This window comes from Triticum aestivum, chromosome 4D, assembly GCF_018294505.1.
Source record: "Triticum aestivum cultivar Chinese Spring chromosome 4D, IWGSC CS RefSeq v2.1, whole genome shotgun sequence".
In the NCBI taxonomy this organism is placed as follows: domain Eukaryota; kingdom Viridiplantae; phylum Streptophyta; class Magnoliopsida; order Poales; family Poaceae; genus Triticum; species Triticum aestivum.
Window position 1 is genome coordinate 169,700,211 of NC_057805.1, and position 15,207 is coordinate 169,715,417.

A 15,207-nucleotide genomic window follows, 5' to 3' on the forward strand; every position below is an offset into this window, starting at 1 on the left:
TGTAGAAAACAAATACCTAATCAGCAAAAGTCACATTACATAATCAGAGAAGGTCAACTATGCCAAGTGACACATAATGGAAGTCCAAATATACTAAACATAGCAGGTCAGATATCAAACTACTCTAAATACAAAAGGGAACAAAAAGGGCCAGTCACCCAAGTCATAGAAGTTCAGGTATTGTAGCACTTGAAGTTCAGGTTTTATAAATAGAGAAGGTCACCTAGGAAACACTAGTACTAAAAAGAAAAAGTTTACGACACATGAAATCAAGAAGGGTCGCCTTGACTAAAAACAGTAAAAACTGAAAGCTAACAATAGACATTAGTGCAAAGAAATACCAAAAGCCAACACAAACAAACCTCTTCGGTATGCTCCACGTGGCCTCCTTCACGACCCAAACGAACAGAATCCTGCCTCTGAATCTGTCTCACAACAACACTTGCCTCATCTTCAAAAGGCTTGCAACGAGCATCATGCATTTCCTTGAACAGCCCAAAGCTAGTCTGGAGGTGGGAGGTGCTCTGACGAAGCTCTTCAAGAAATCTAGCTTCAATTGACAAGACCTTCTTCGAAGACTCAGCATCAAATCCGTGTCCGGGAGGAAGAATCCCATCAACGCGACTAAGACGCTCAACAGTTGAAGGAACACGGGCCAACTCCCCACAAACAGTTTCAAGAAGGCCGTCAATCCTAACAAGGGAAACATTGGCAGCTTCAAACAAACTCTCGGCAGACAAGCCACCTGCAACACTCACACGGGCAGAATAACCTCCTGGATCTACACGGGGCACCAGTATTAACATCCCGGGAGAATTCAAATCTCGGAGAAGTTCCACTACCTAGGCCGGCGGCACGAGGCTTAGTAAGAACAGGACGTTCGATACGCCTAAAGAACACAACCTCAGCTTGTGTCTTCCACTACATACGAAAACAAAAGTCAACGCGTCAGAAAACAAATGAAGGAACATGGGAACAAAAATATAGAAGACAGTACCAGAAGTTCAAGTTAAACTACACAGGAAAGAATGATGCATATAAACACTCACAGGCAATTTCCCAAACACCCAGTTGGCTGGGTCATCATCACCCTTCTTGACCAAGTCAGCTGCAGCAAGCTAAAGAAGCTTGACCTGATCCATGAAATTGAAGCGAGGGGTCCTCAAGTCAATATTAGGCGTCTTGCCAATGATAAGGCAGTCGAGATACATAAGAAGCGGCGCGATGGCACAACCTGTGACAGCTTTTCCTCTGCTAGTACCTTGCTGATACCTAACAACAACACTTCGAATATCATCAACAACCAACTAGCAGTAGTCCATATCTGCCATATCCTCAAACACAAGATTCTCAACCATTGCTGCCTCACTAGACACTCGTGTAGATGTTCCAGTAATAACCACCTTCATGAAAACAATCAGGTAAAACACCTGCAGAGCAAGATCATCCTTCGTCTCATCCTTCACAAGTTCCGCGAGGATATTCTGCAAATCCTTTGTCTTGATGTCGTCACTCCTACCGTACCCAAGCTTGCCCTTCAGCCTCATAACAACATCGTCAAACCCATCATTCAAGGGCCTAGGAGGGGTACGATTACCTTGAGGGGATCCAAACAGATGGTGAATAGCATCACTTGTAATACGCAGAACCTTGTTTGCCTCACCCATGTCCAGAATCATGGTTGTAGGGTCAATCCTCGTGTAGATGTTGCCCATCAAAGGACGAGAAATGTCGAAATCAACCTTCAAGTCAAACACACAACCAAAACCAGCCCTGATAACCCTCGTCTTGTGCCTAAGTTGTAGCATTTTCGCATACGTCTTGACCTCTCTTAGTGAGCAGCAAACCGTCTTGTTAAAACGTTTTGCCTCATCTCCTCCTTGGCCACCTTCTTCGGGAGCTTTGCCTCCTCTCTTCGTCCTCTCAGGCCGCTCCACAAGATGATACTGAAAAGAAATACAATGACAAGGAAAAAAGTTAGAACAATGAGATACACAAGCTACACCAAAATTCCACTAATGCCTACATACGCCATACATTTCAGAAGTCCAACTATGTCTACATAGGCCGTACAACCATGTATGACCAGAAGTAAAGATGCTTTCAAAATGTTGGAAATTTACATAGCAGAAGTTCAACCATGTACACCAAGGCAGTAATAAAGCATGTATACCAACACGTTAAGCTAATTTCTTCATGTATATATCCAGAAGTCCAACTATGTACACAAAGGTAGTAATACCATAAAAGCAAAGCAGTTCGGCTAATTTATTCGTCTATATGAAGCAAAAGGTCAGCTATGTACGCCAAGGCAGTGCTAAAAACACAAAAACTACAACAATAGCGACAAATGCTCTAAAAAGCGGTAAACATGAGACATTCATACCAGATTCGGCAGCATCATCATCATCGTTGTCCTCTTCATCAACATTGAAATCAGCATCATCCTTGTCCTCTGGATTAACACGAGAACGCTTCTTCTCACCCTTGTTGACCTTTGCAGGTGCAACCTTGTGCTTGACGCCGCATTTCTTCCCCTTACCAGATGCACCAGCACCAAGCAGAGAAGGTGTAGGTGCGGCAGTGGCAAGCACACGAGGACTACGGCATGGCGTACCATCGAGGCCTAGCCCTTCATCTTCAGCAAGTTCTGCAGACCTTGAAACACGTGGGCTCCTCTGAGGAGTAACTTCACCAACTAAATGCTTCCTCGCTGCGGTCTTCTTGATTTTCTTCCTAACAGGGACAACTGTGCCATCAGTGCCACACGACACATCTTCCTCAGCAACAGAGCAATGCCCAACCGTGAACTCAGCAACATCAACAGATTCAGGAACATCAGAACCTTTCTGAAGGCGGGTGAGGGAGTCCTGGACTAAGGGGTCCTCGGGTGTCCGGCCTGTAATTCATTGGGACGGACTGATGGGCTGTGAAGATACGAAGGCCGAAGACTATACCCGTGTCTGGATTGGACTTTCCTTGGCGTGGAAGGCAAGCTAGGCGACTAACTATGAAGATTCCTTCCTATGTAGCCGACCCCATTTAACCCTAGATCTCTCCGGTGTCTATATAAACCGGAGAGCATAGTCCGGATAGGGGACATTCATTACCATATTCACATAGGCTAGACTTCAAGGGTTTAGCCATTATGATCTCGTGGTAGATCAACTCTTGTAAGACTCATATTCATCAAGATCTTCAAGCAGGAAGTAGGGTATTACCTCCATAGGGAGGGCCCGAACCTGGGTAAACATCGTGTCCCCCGTTTCCTGTTACCATCGATCCTAGACGCACGGTTCGGGACCCCCTACCCGAGATCCGCCGGTTTTGACACCGACATTGGTGCTTTCATTGAGAGTTCCACTGTGCCATCGGCAAAGGGCTCGATGGCCCCTTCAATCGTCAGTAATGACGTTGTCCAGGGAGAAACCTTCCTCCCCGGACAGACCTTCGTATTCGGCGGCTTCGTACTATGGGCCAACTCGCTTGGCCATCTGGAGCAGATCGACAGCTACGCCCCTGGCCATCAGGTCAGATTCAGAAGCTTAAACTATGTCGCGGATATCCGTGGAGACTTGATCTTCAAGGGATTTGAGCCTGCGGCCATCGCTCCCCCTCACCCCAACGAACGTGACTTAAATCTGTCATCGGATCACACCCAGGAGATGGTTTCTGCTGCTGCAACGGCCTTAGAGCCAAAGCAGATCGTGCCATCCGAGGCCGCAGAGTCCGCGGTGTTGGAGCCGCACATGGACTAGACGCCCTGCAATATTCGCTTTAACGGAACTTCAGACTTGTCTTTGGCTATAAGTTCCGGACAGTGTACGCCTGCGGACACCGAGCTAGATCGGTTGCGATCTTCGAGTTCAGCGCAGCTGACGTTTTCCAACACTCACCTTTGGGTGACGTGCTAAAATCTTTAAAGAATTTGTCCTTCGAGAAGGACTCACAGCCGAACTACGTCCGGTTCGAGCTAGAGACAGATGACGAATAATTTTGCTTCCCACCCGCCACCCACTTCATAGCCACCGTCGATGACTTAACCGACGTGCTTGACTGTGGCTCCGAAGACATCGACGGTATGGACGACGATGCTGATCAGGATCTAGGCCAAGACCCGCCATTCACCGGACGTTGGACGGCTACCTCTTCATACGACGTGTGCAAGGTTGATACACCCAAAGGATCTGGCGACAACAAAGAAGAGCCAGATGCGAATAAAACCTCTGAGACGCAGTTCAAGCGCCGACGCCCCAAACGCCGTCCTAAGCCTCATCGCTCAAAGGACGGCAACACCGGCACCGGAGAAAATAGTACTCCAAGCGACGCCGAAAATAATGAAGACCCTGTCGGAGCTGCATCCGATCAGGAGGAACACGGCAACAGGCAAGACAACCCTAATGAACAGGCCATAGAAGATGACTCGGAGGACGATAGTTACCGTCCACCCTCCGAGGAGGAGACAAGCCTCGGCAACGGCCTGAGGATCCTCTGGAGCAGGAGCGCTTTAAGCTTCAGCTCATAGCCACTGCAAGGAGCCTGGAAAAGAAACAACAGCAGCTTCAAGCTAAACAAGATCTGCTCGTCGACAGATGGACTGATGTCCTGACAGCCGAAGAATATGGCCTCAGGCGCCCAGCCAAGAGCTACCCGTAACATAGACTGCTACCTCAATTCGATGAGGAAGCACAGGAGCACACATCTCCCTCACGTAATGCGGAACGACCACCCTCGGGCGCCCAGCCAAGAGCTACCCGAAACGTAGACTGCTACCTCAATTCGATGAGGAAGCACAGGAGCACACATCTCCCTCGCATAATGCGGAACGACCACCACGTGGTCGAGACAGGGCGGCCGACCGGCCAACCCGCGGCCGGGATAAAGTGGCAACTCAGGCCGAACAGCAGCCTGCCCCACCGCCTCGTAAAAATAGAGACGGAAGAGTTCGGGGTCACACGTATGACCTCCGGCAGATCCTGGACGATAGAGCAGGACATACAAGATCGATCTACAGATCGCGAGGGTGTGCCTAGAGGCACGACGACGGCTACCTATTCGGACGTGATAAACCTACCACACCCGGGCCGAATACCGCAGACGGACTCCATCAAAGCTACGCCACGACGCGGCCCGATATAGAGGCGCCGCACACCCTCTCTGCTTCACAGATGAAGTACTGGATCACGAATTCCCCGAGGGGTTCAAGCCTGTCAACATTGAATCATACGACGGCACAACCGATCCCGTAGTATGGATCGAGGATTTCATTCTCCATATCCATATGGCTCGAGGAGATGACCTCCAAGCCATCAAATACCTCCCATTAAAGCTCAAAGGGCAGCTCGGCACTGGTTAAATGGCCTGCCTGAGAATTCCATCGGTAGCTGGGAAGACTTGGAAGAGGCTTTCCTTGATAACTTCCAAGAACTTATGTCCGGCCACCGGACGCCGATGACATAAGCCACATAGTTCGACAACCTGGAGAATCAGCCAGAAAATTCTGGACTAGGTTCCTAACCAAAAAGAACCAGGTCGTTGACTGTCCGGATGTGGAGGCCCTAGCAGCCTTCAAACACAGCATCCGTGACGAATGGCTAGCACACCACCTCGCCCACGAAAAGCCGAAGTCTATGGCAGCCCTCACGGCACTCATGACCCACTTCTGTGCGGGTGAGGACAGCTGGCTGGCTCGTAGTAAAAACACAGCCAGCGAGGCAGGCCCCACTGAGGCCAAGAACAACACCGGAAAGCTCCGGCATAATAGACACAAATGCCGAAGCAATGGCGACAACACCGATGACACCGCAGTCAACGCCGGATTCAGTGGCTCCAAGTCCGGCCAACGGAAGAAGCCCTACAAAAGAAACAGTGAAGGACCTTCCAGCCTGGACCACATACTCGACCGTCCGTGCCAAATTCATGGCACCCCGGATAAGCAAGCCAATCATACCAACAAGGATTGTTGGGTCTTCAAGCAGGCCGGCAAGTTAAATGCCGAAAACAAAGAAAAGGGATCACAAAGTGAGGACGAGGACGAAGAGCCCCGGCAGCTGAACACTGGGGGCAGAAGAAATTTCCCCCTCAAGTCAAAACGGTGAACATGATATACGCTACGCACATCCCCTAAAGGGAGCGTAAGTGAGCACTTAGGGACGTCTACGCGGTAGAGCCAGTCGCCCCAAAATTCAATCCGTGCTCATCATTCCCGATCACATGCGATCGTCAGGATCACCCAACTAGTATCCGCCATGGCGGTTCAGCCGCACTAGTCCTCGACCCAATTATTGACGGGTTTCACCTAACACGAGTCCTGATGGACGGTGGTAGGAGCCTCAACCTGCTTTATCAGGACACAGTGCGGAAGATGGGCATTAACCCCTCGCGAATCAAACCAACAAAGACTACCTTTAAAGGAGTCATACCAGGCATAGAGGCCCGCTGTACGGGCTCAATCACGCTGGAGGTGGTCTTCGGTTCTCCGGACAACTTCCGAAGCGAAGAGTTAATCTTCGATATCGTCCCCTTCCGCAGGGGCTATCACGCACTGCTCGGACGAACTGCGTTTGCTAGATTCAACGCAGTGCCACACTATGCTTATCTCAAGCTCATGATGCCCGGTCCACGCGGCATCATAACAGTCAATGGCAATACGGAACGCTCCCTCCGAATAGGGGAGCACACCGCTGCCCTAGCAGCAGAAGTACAGAGCGGCCTTCTCAAGCAGCACCATAGTACGGCTGTCGAGCCCTCGGACATCATTAAGAGGTTCCGGACTTCACTGCAACAGGACGACGCGGCTCGTCAAGAGCTCGACTAGCAATTCGGCCTCCGTCCCAGTCCCAATGAGGTAGTGGCATTCGTACCACGCGTACACAATTCCGCACTCAAAATTCCATGGACATCGACGGAGGCACAAGATAACCCGGGGTCTACAGTTCGGCCAGACAGATCCCGGACACACGTAGTTTTAATTTTTTTCTTGTTTTAGGTTCCTTTTTTCGCGGCCCTGATCGCGAGTCCTTTAGAAGGATTGGTATACAATAGAGGCAAGCAGGACAGGTGTGTAGGGTAACCTCGATATGTTCTTCTTGACGGTATTCATACTTATTTCTCAGGACCCGCACGCTGCGCCCTACTGATCCCGGCATGTTGAATAGCCCAAATACTTCTCGCATCATCTGTACAAGATACGCCTTGATGTATCCATCCAGTTATAATAAAAATTGTTCGTGGCCCAGTTTCTGTGGTTTTCGCTTCTTACTTTGTTTTATTTCGATCTGCTTATTTGCTGCATCGATACTCTTCTATACGTTTCATATTCGCCAGGGGCTACTTGTTGCCCCACAATACAGCAGCAAAGTCCGAATAGTTCTTATATATAAGTTCGGCACCCCGAATTTAGCATTATATGCATTGGCTCCGAATCATGTCTTTGGTCAATAGTTGGGTTGCCCGGCTCCTGTGCTTGCTACGCTACGTTCCGCTCTATCGGCTAGGGTAGTAAAGGGAGAACTACTGCGATTGTGCCCTGGCCTTGACCGGATGAGCACCTCAGTAGAGAAAGCCAAAAACTAACTGTGATGATACGGCGAGAGCCGATCAGCTGTTCGAGGGTTACAAAATCGTTGGAGATTTTTTCCGCGTCATGCGAAGGATCGGCACTTCCCGATCAGATGCTGACAGCACCCTGGCTTGGACAAGGGGCTGCGCACTTGCTTAATTATAAAACTCCTATGGCTAAGTGAGGGCGTTTAATTCGTACAGTCCGATTGCCTTGTTCGTTGCGCTAAACAACTCCTCCAAAGGACCATATAATTGGATCAAGATTGTTTAGAATCCATCCCGAACACCTCCGTACTACCTACGCGAGGGCAGAAGCCGACGACTGGCCAACCCTCAGATTACGAATAACACGGCCGCACAGGAGGAAACAATTCAAAGCATAATAAAATTATTTTACAAAAACCGGCTTTTTCCCATAATACAAGGCAAAGGCAACATGAATACATTTATTCAAATACAATGTCCTGCGAACATTGCGCCGGCACAAGTCGAGACCCCTCTACGACATCCGCAAAATATCGCTCGGGTGTGCGGTGCTCCTTGCCCTCCGGTGGCCCGCTGGCAACTTCAACAGCGTTCATCTTCGCCCACCACATCTTGCAGCGAGTGAAGGCCATACCAGCACCTTCAATACAGGCGGAGCGCTTGACGACGTCAAGCCGAGGACATGCGTTCACCATCCGCCTCACGAGTCCGAAGTCGCTGCCAGGCATGGCATCAGCTGGCCATAGCCGTATTGTCAAATCCCTCATGGCTAATTCGGCCACCCTGTGCAGCTCCACCAGCTGTTTCAGCTGATCGGTGAAGGACACAGGAGGCTCTGACACCACATATTGCGATCGGAAGAGCTTCTCCGTGGAACCCCCTCCTTCGGCTCAGTAGAACTCCACGGCGTCTGATACACTGCATGGTAGATCAGCAAAAGCCCCTGGGGAACTCCGAACCCTGGTTAGTAAAAGGTAATGCTTCTCCGCATACTTGCTTTGCATCTTAAAAGCCTTACCCGCCGTGATCTTCTTGGCCTCCGGGATCTCCTGGAGGGCGGCCTGGGCCTCATTCCATGCGGTCTCCGCGCTCTGACGAGCCTTGGTGAGCTCGGCCCCTTGAGCCGACGCATCATTCTCCAAGGTATCACATTTGTTAACCGCATCGTGGAGCTCCTGTTAGACTTCTTTGACCCGGGCCTTTAGCTTCTTACGGGCGGCTTGCTGCTGGACAACCTTCTCCTCGGCCTCGCCCAGGGCCTTCCTGAGGGCCTCGACCTCGGTCGCGGCTTCTGCACGTACCACAATGCCACTGTCAATATACAGCCCTTATTCTTTCCCGAACATATAGCAGGTCGTTTCTCACCTTGCTTCTCCTGGAGCCGAATTCTAACCTCGCAGAATCCTAGCCTCGCAGAGCTCGTTCTCGGTCCGCTCCAGCCTCCGCTTCAGTTCAGAGACCTCGGCAGCATGCGAGGTCGTGGCCAACAGGGACGCCTGCTTATCAATACATATTCAGTCAGCCTCTTATAAGTAAGGATTGATCCTCTGTCCGGTTCTTCCCGCCAAACACCGGACAGCGTCTCAGGGGCTACGGACTACACGGGGTTTTTCTCTTTCTTACCTCGAAACCTGTTGACAGGCTGCTACAGGCTTCATTAAGTCCGCTCTTGGCGGACTGATCCTTCTCGATCACCGCACCCATAAGGACACGGTGCTCGTCCACGACGGAGGCGCTTCGTAGCGCCCCCATAAGATCATCCTGCGCTCCTGGATAGACAGGAGCCACCGGTGGAGGCAGCGCACCCCCCTCCTTCAAAGGGGGCTGCTCACCCGACTCCGGAGCCATATGGGTCTCCGGAATCGTATTCGGCTGAGGGTCGAACTGGATATGGCCCTCCTCGCCAGTCTTCATGGGGATTGGCTCCCCCGTGTGTCTGGCAGTGGAGGTCTCGCCTTGTGGCGCCTCCCGGACAACGTCCTGGGCTCCTCCCTTCGGAGCGGTCCTCCGGGACAGCACTTCGGTGTCGTCCCTGGCCCCGGGGGAGTAAGCAGCCGGTGGCGACATGCTCGCCATCTCCTATGGAGCCAGCGAACCTCCAGATGAGGATCACTGGATAAGGTCATGGGCCGGACTGCAATGGTGTAGTTAACCATGTTAAAATAATAAAGAGAAAGGGCTGGATGTGCGCATAAATAAGTCGTGTCACTTACGATGCGGCCTGGGGCTTAGTGCGGGGGCATCGTTCCGGACTACTGTCAACGTCCCACGCGGTATTGACCGCTGGGGCGCCCTTCCCCTTTTTGGGCGCTTTCGCCTCCGGATGTGCCGAGGCCGCCCTCTTCTTCTTCTTCTCCTCGGGAGGAGGGTTGTTTTCCTCCTCCTCCTCCTCTTCCTCGTCATTGTCCTCAGGGACTGAGGAATGGGCCTCGTCGTCTTCGGGCGTCGCGTCCGAAGTCCCCTTGCGACGGGGGCCACTCTTGGCCCCCTTGGCCTTCTTCTCCGGCGCCTTATATGGCGCCGACACCAGCATCTTCGCCAGGCGCGGGATGACCAGTTCTTCAGGCAGCGGAGCCGGACACTGGATCCGCTTCGCCCTCTCCACCTAGTCCTAAGGGAGCAATACTGAAATCTCAGAAATCATCCTCGAAACATTTAAGTTCGGGATACCTCGCTGGCGGGGTGTTTACAGTTGTGACCACGGTCTGAATCCGTGGCCGGCGCTTTCTCGTTACCCTTAAAGAGCAACTTCCAGGCATCTTCGTGGGTGGTCTCGAAGAGCCTCACCAGGGTCCGATGCTTCTTCGGGTTGAAATCCCATAGAGGCCGTCCTCTGCGCTGGCATGGAAGAATCCGGCGAACTAGCATCACCTGGATCACATCGATTAGCTTGACATCCTTAGCTATCATGCTCTGAATGGGCGTCTGCAATGCTATCAGCTCATCAGACAAACACCAGTCCGGGCTCTTCTCGACCCAAGAGGTGAGCCGCATGGGAGCACCGGAGCGGAATTCTGCAGCCGCGACCCAGGTGGTGCCGCGGGGTTCTGTGATGTAGAACCATTATCTCTGCCACTCCTTCACTGTCTCCACAAAAATACCTTTCGGCCAGGAGACATTGGGCAGCTTGCTCACCATGGCTCCTCCGCACTCCGCGTGCTGGCCGTCTACCACCTTCGGCTTCACGTTGAAGACTTTGAGCCACAGCCCGAAGTGGGGGTGGATGCGGAGGAAGGCCTCGCACACGATGATAAACGCCGAGATGTTGAGGAAGGAATTCGGGGACAGATCATGGAAATCTACCCCGTAATAATACATTAGCCTATGGACGAAGGGGTGGAGTGGAAACCCTAGCCCGCGGAAGAAATGGGGGATGAATACTACGCTCTTTGTGGGATCCGGCGTGGGGACGACTTGTCCTTTGGCCGGCAGACAATGGATGATCTCTTTCGCTAAATATCCGGCCGCCCGAAGCTCAGTAATGTCCTCCTCCTTGACGGAGGAGACCATCCACTTGCCCTGACCGCCGGATCCGGACATGGTTGCTTGAGTGGAAAGGAGATGAGAACTTGGGCGCAGAAGCTTGAGATCGGAAAGGCGGAGAGAGCGTGAGAAGAGGAAGAGGGAATCCTTATCCCCTTATAAAGGCGGCAAATATTAAACGCCTCCTCACTCGCCTTATGATTCGCCTGTTCCCAAGGGCTGTATAAACGACACGGTTGGGCTACCCATGCCCGCATTGATGAGAATCCCGCAATAAGGGGACACGATCTCCGCTTCGACAGCACATGCCAATAGCAACCGCGTCTTGAAACGTGGGATGGCAGATGAAAAACGGTTCAAAATTATGACCGGACAGACACGATGTCGTGTTGTAAAGAAGCTGTCAATAGGTTAGATTCGTGCAAATATTATTTTCTCTCTGCGGTTGTGTAACAGGTCCGGATACAATCATCGCGTCCGAAGACTATCTTGGAGTTCAGAGAAAAGGGAATCCGCCTTGCAATGCCGAAGACATTCTGCGCGCCGGACTCCTCGTCATTGAAGCCAGGTTCAGGGGCTACTGAGGGAGTCCTGGACTAAGGGGTCCTCGGGTGTCCGGCCTGTTATTCATTGGGCCGGACTGATGGGCTGTGAAGATATGAAGGCCAAAGACTATACCCGTGTCCGGATTGGACTTTCCTTGGCGTGGAAGGCAAGCTAGGTGACTAACTATGAAGATTCCTTCCTATGTAACCGACCCCATGTAACCCTAGATCTCTCCGGTGTCTATATAAACCGGAGAGCATAGTCCGGATAGGGGACATTCATTACCATATTCACATAGGCTAGACTTCTAGGGTTTAGCCATTACGATCTCGTGGTAGATCAACTCTTGTAACACTGATGTTCATCAAGATCAATCAAGCAGGAAGTAGGGTATTACCTCCATAGAGAGGGCCTGAACCTGGGTAAACATCGTGTCCCCCGTCTCATGTTACCATCGATAGTAGACGCACAGTTCGGGACCCCCTACCCGAGATCCGCCGGTTTTAACACCGACAGCAGGCCGCCCTCTTCTTCTCAAAATCTTCTTGCTTCTTCCTCTTGCGTTGGTCCTCCAGAAGAAGCTGAAGAGGCACATCCTCAGGTTGCGTGACAGGTTCAGTGCCATCAACAGACAGCGACTGCGTCTCTGACATCTGAAGAGAGCCCAAAGGATCCGGAACGGAATCACAACCTTCGACTGACGGAGCACCCTGCTCCGCAGCAGTAGTGTTTCCTGATAAATCCAACTCAGATAGAACATCGTTGATGGTGTTCACAGCTTCCTCCTCTGTGGACACATCTGCAAGAACAAAAAAAAGCAAAACAAAAAAAAGTCAGGAACAAAGTCAAAAACACCCGAGGGGAAGAAGCTAAAAAAACATGGCTCGAGAATTTAAAATGAAAAGAAAAGGACTTGCACATACTAGGTGAAGCAAGAACTGCAAAAGCAAGATCCTCGAGGTTTTAAATATTCGCAAGGCTCAAAGCAACCTCAGTAATCACAGTCAAACGAATAATGGGTGATTTAGCCGCATCAGATATTGGAGCATGAGTATTAACTTCTGAAGCTCCATCTTGATCGCAGGCATTTTTTCAGAACTATTCAATTCATCACCAACTACAAAAAATGCAAGTAAAAAGGCAGGTGAGTTCTTATCCGCAAACGTACACCAAATGGAGTTCTACTTTTACATCAATTCCAATACCCAGAAGTTCAACAATACCTAACAAAGCAATAAACACAGCGAACAATCTACAAATTTACATACTAAATATAGAACAATTTACACCGGAGGGGCTACTACATATAAGATGAATGTCCAGAAGTTCAACAATATATAACAAAGCAGTAAAACAAATGCGCAGAGCAGAAGTTCAACCAAATTTCATTATAAACAAACAATAATTAAAACCAGAAGTTCAACTATCTGACCCAAGCAAGTAGCACATAAAAAAGATGTAGCATGACCAGAAATACTATTTCACAGGCAAACTAAATATCAATACCATGAAAATGATCACACACAAGAAAACAAAGATATACACTATAAATATGGAACATTTGGGAAGTCCAACAGCACTTGGTGACATAGTTCACCAACAATTCATCAAATAAAAATTAAGCAACACTATACTAACTTAAACTAAGGGTAAAATGCATACACATGACCTTTGTTAGAAGTTCACACTTTTAAGAAAGGGCAGTCCAACAAGACAACTAAGTGAAGATATGCGCAGACATATATAAGAAAACTGCTATTTAAAATACAAGATCCAACCACAATAAAATACCTGGAGAAGGTTTTGAAGCCATGGCAACACAACCCCTTGATGAATGGAACTCCAAACCCTAGAACAACCTACTAAAAACAGGGGATAGAATGCATATAGTTAGCAGGTAGAAAATCATACAACAAATACAAAAAACAACTAAATCAAACCCTAGGATGAAATAACTAGAACATATCAACAAGTATGAAAACATGAACAGTAGCACATCTAGGCATGCACAAACAAAAAAAGAATCCATAAAGTAACTAGCATGTGATAGACACAATCTAGACTTCAAAATCAACAACACTAAGACAATTAGATACATCAGATCCAGCATCACACCACACCCTCTCTTACATGCATCTGACTTCTGAAACCAGCAAAGGGGAAATGAAATCCACTCAACTCTGAAGGGAGAAATAGCACACACAAGCATCTCACAAACAAATATGAACACAGGGGATGGAATCCAGCCACCACACACACAAGAACCCTACCTAATCTCCAACCCAACCATCAGAACAAAGGGGAGGACGTGGATGCGAGAGCACAGAAGAAAAAGAGAGCCCTCGTCAGATCTGGCGAACACTAAGAGCAAGGATTGGGGGGAGGCAGCATTTGTGACTCTCCGAACGACCCCCGCACCCACGAATCTGTGGCGGTTCTTCCACCCCCAAGAAGCCACGCGCACTCTGGAACCGGTGGCAGTTGCAGCCCTCGCTTCAAAGGAGAAGTGAGCGGGCTGGGCGAGGGAGAGCGGGCTGGGCGAGCGACAGCGGGGCATGGGGGAGAAATAGGAGTGTGGCGCACGGCGGTTACTCCACGCATGAGCGCAGGCGACAGTGGCGGAGAAGTCGGGGGGAGTTGGAGGCAGCGGAGCGACAGAGAGGGAGAAGAGAGCGAGCGAGAGGGAAGGGGGTTTTCTGATAGGTGGTGGCGAGGGAAATAGAGACTTAATGCCTCTCTGTAGTGGGGTGTTGCAGCGCCGTGGTAATTACAATTTTTCCCCCCAACAACTAAAAAAGTAAATGCATCTATTGATAAATGAATGCACTATTTGAATGCATCTATTTTTAGAAGTTAAGATCACATAAAAAATCTGCTGGTATCCTTAAAACAAAAAATTCACTGCAAAGTAGAAAGGTCAAGTACTATACCAAGGGAAGAAAAATACATACACAGAGAAGCACCTACAAACAAGAGAAAGAAGTTCAAAAAATAAAGAACAGAAGTTCACGTACACTAATCAGAGAAGTAAAGGCATATGAATAAATAAACGCTAAGAAACAAAAAGAAGAAGTTCAAGTACAAAAATAGATGAAGTCCATAGCTAACTAAAATACACAACTTTAAAACAATATATAAGTTAAAAATTCAAATACACACAAAGTACACATGCGGCTCGGCCTCGCGCTACCGCATTGCTACGAGCTAGGTTTTGACAGGACGCAATGCGGTCATACTGTTTCCACCCCCACCGCACGCATCCCAGAACCACACCCCCTAAGATAGATAGTGGGGTCACGGATGTGACGGACTCACCTCCGCATGCGACGACGCGGCATGCCGTGTCGTCGCCTGCTCTGGCTCGTTCCTGTCTTGGCCTCGCAGGGGAGGGGAGGGGGTCCCGACCCCTCTCCCCCAGCTCGGCCTCGCGCTACCACATTGCTGCGTGCTAGGTTTTGACAGGACGGAATGCGGTCATTCTGGTTCCACCCCCATCGCATGCACCCCAGAGCCACACCCCTAAGATAGATAGTGTGGTCACGGATGTGACAGACTCGCCTCCGCATGCGATGACGTGGCACGCCGCGTCGTCGCCTTCTCCGGCTCGTTACTATCTCGGCCTCGCACGGG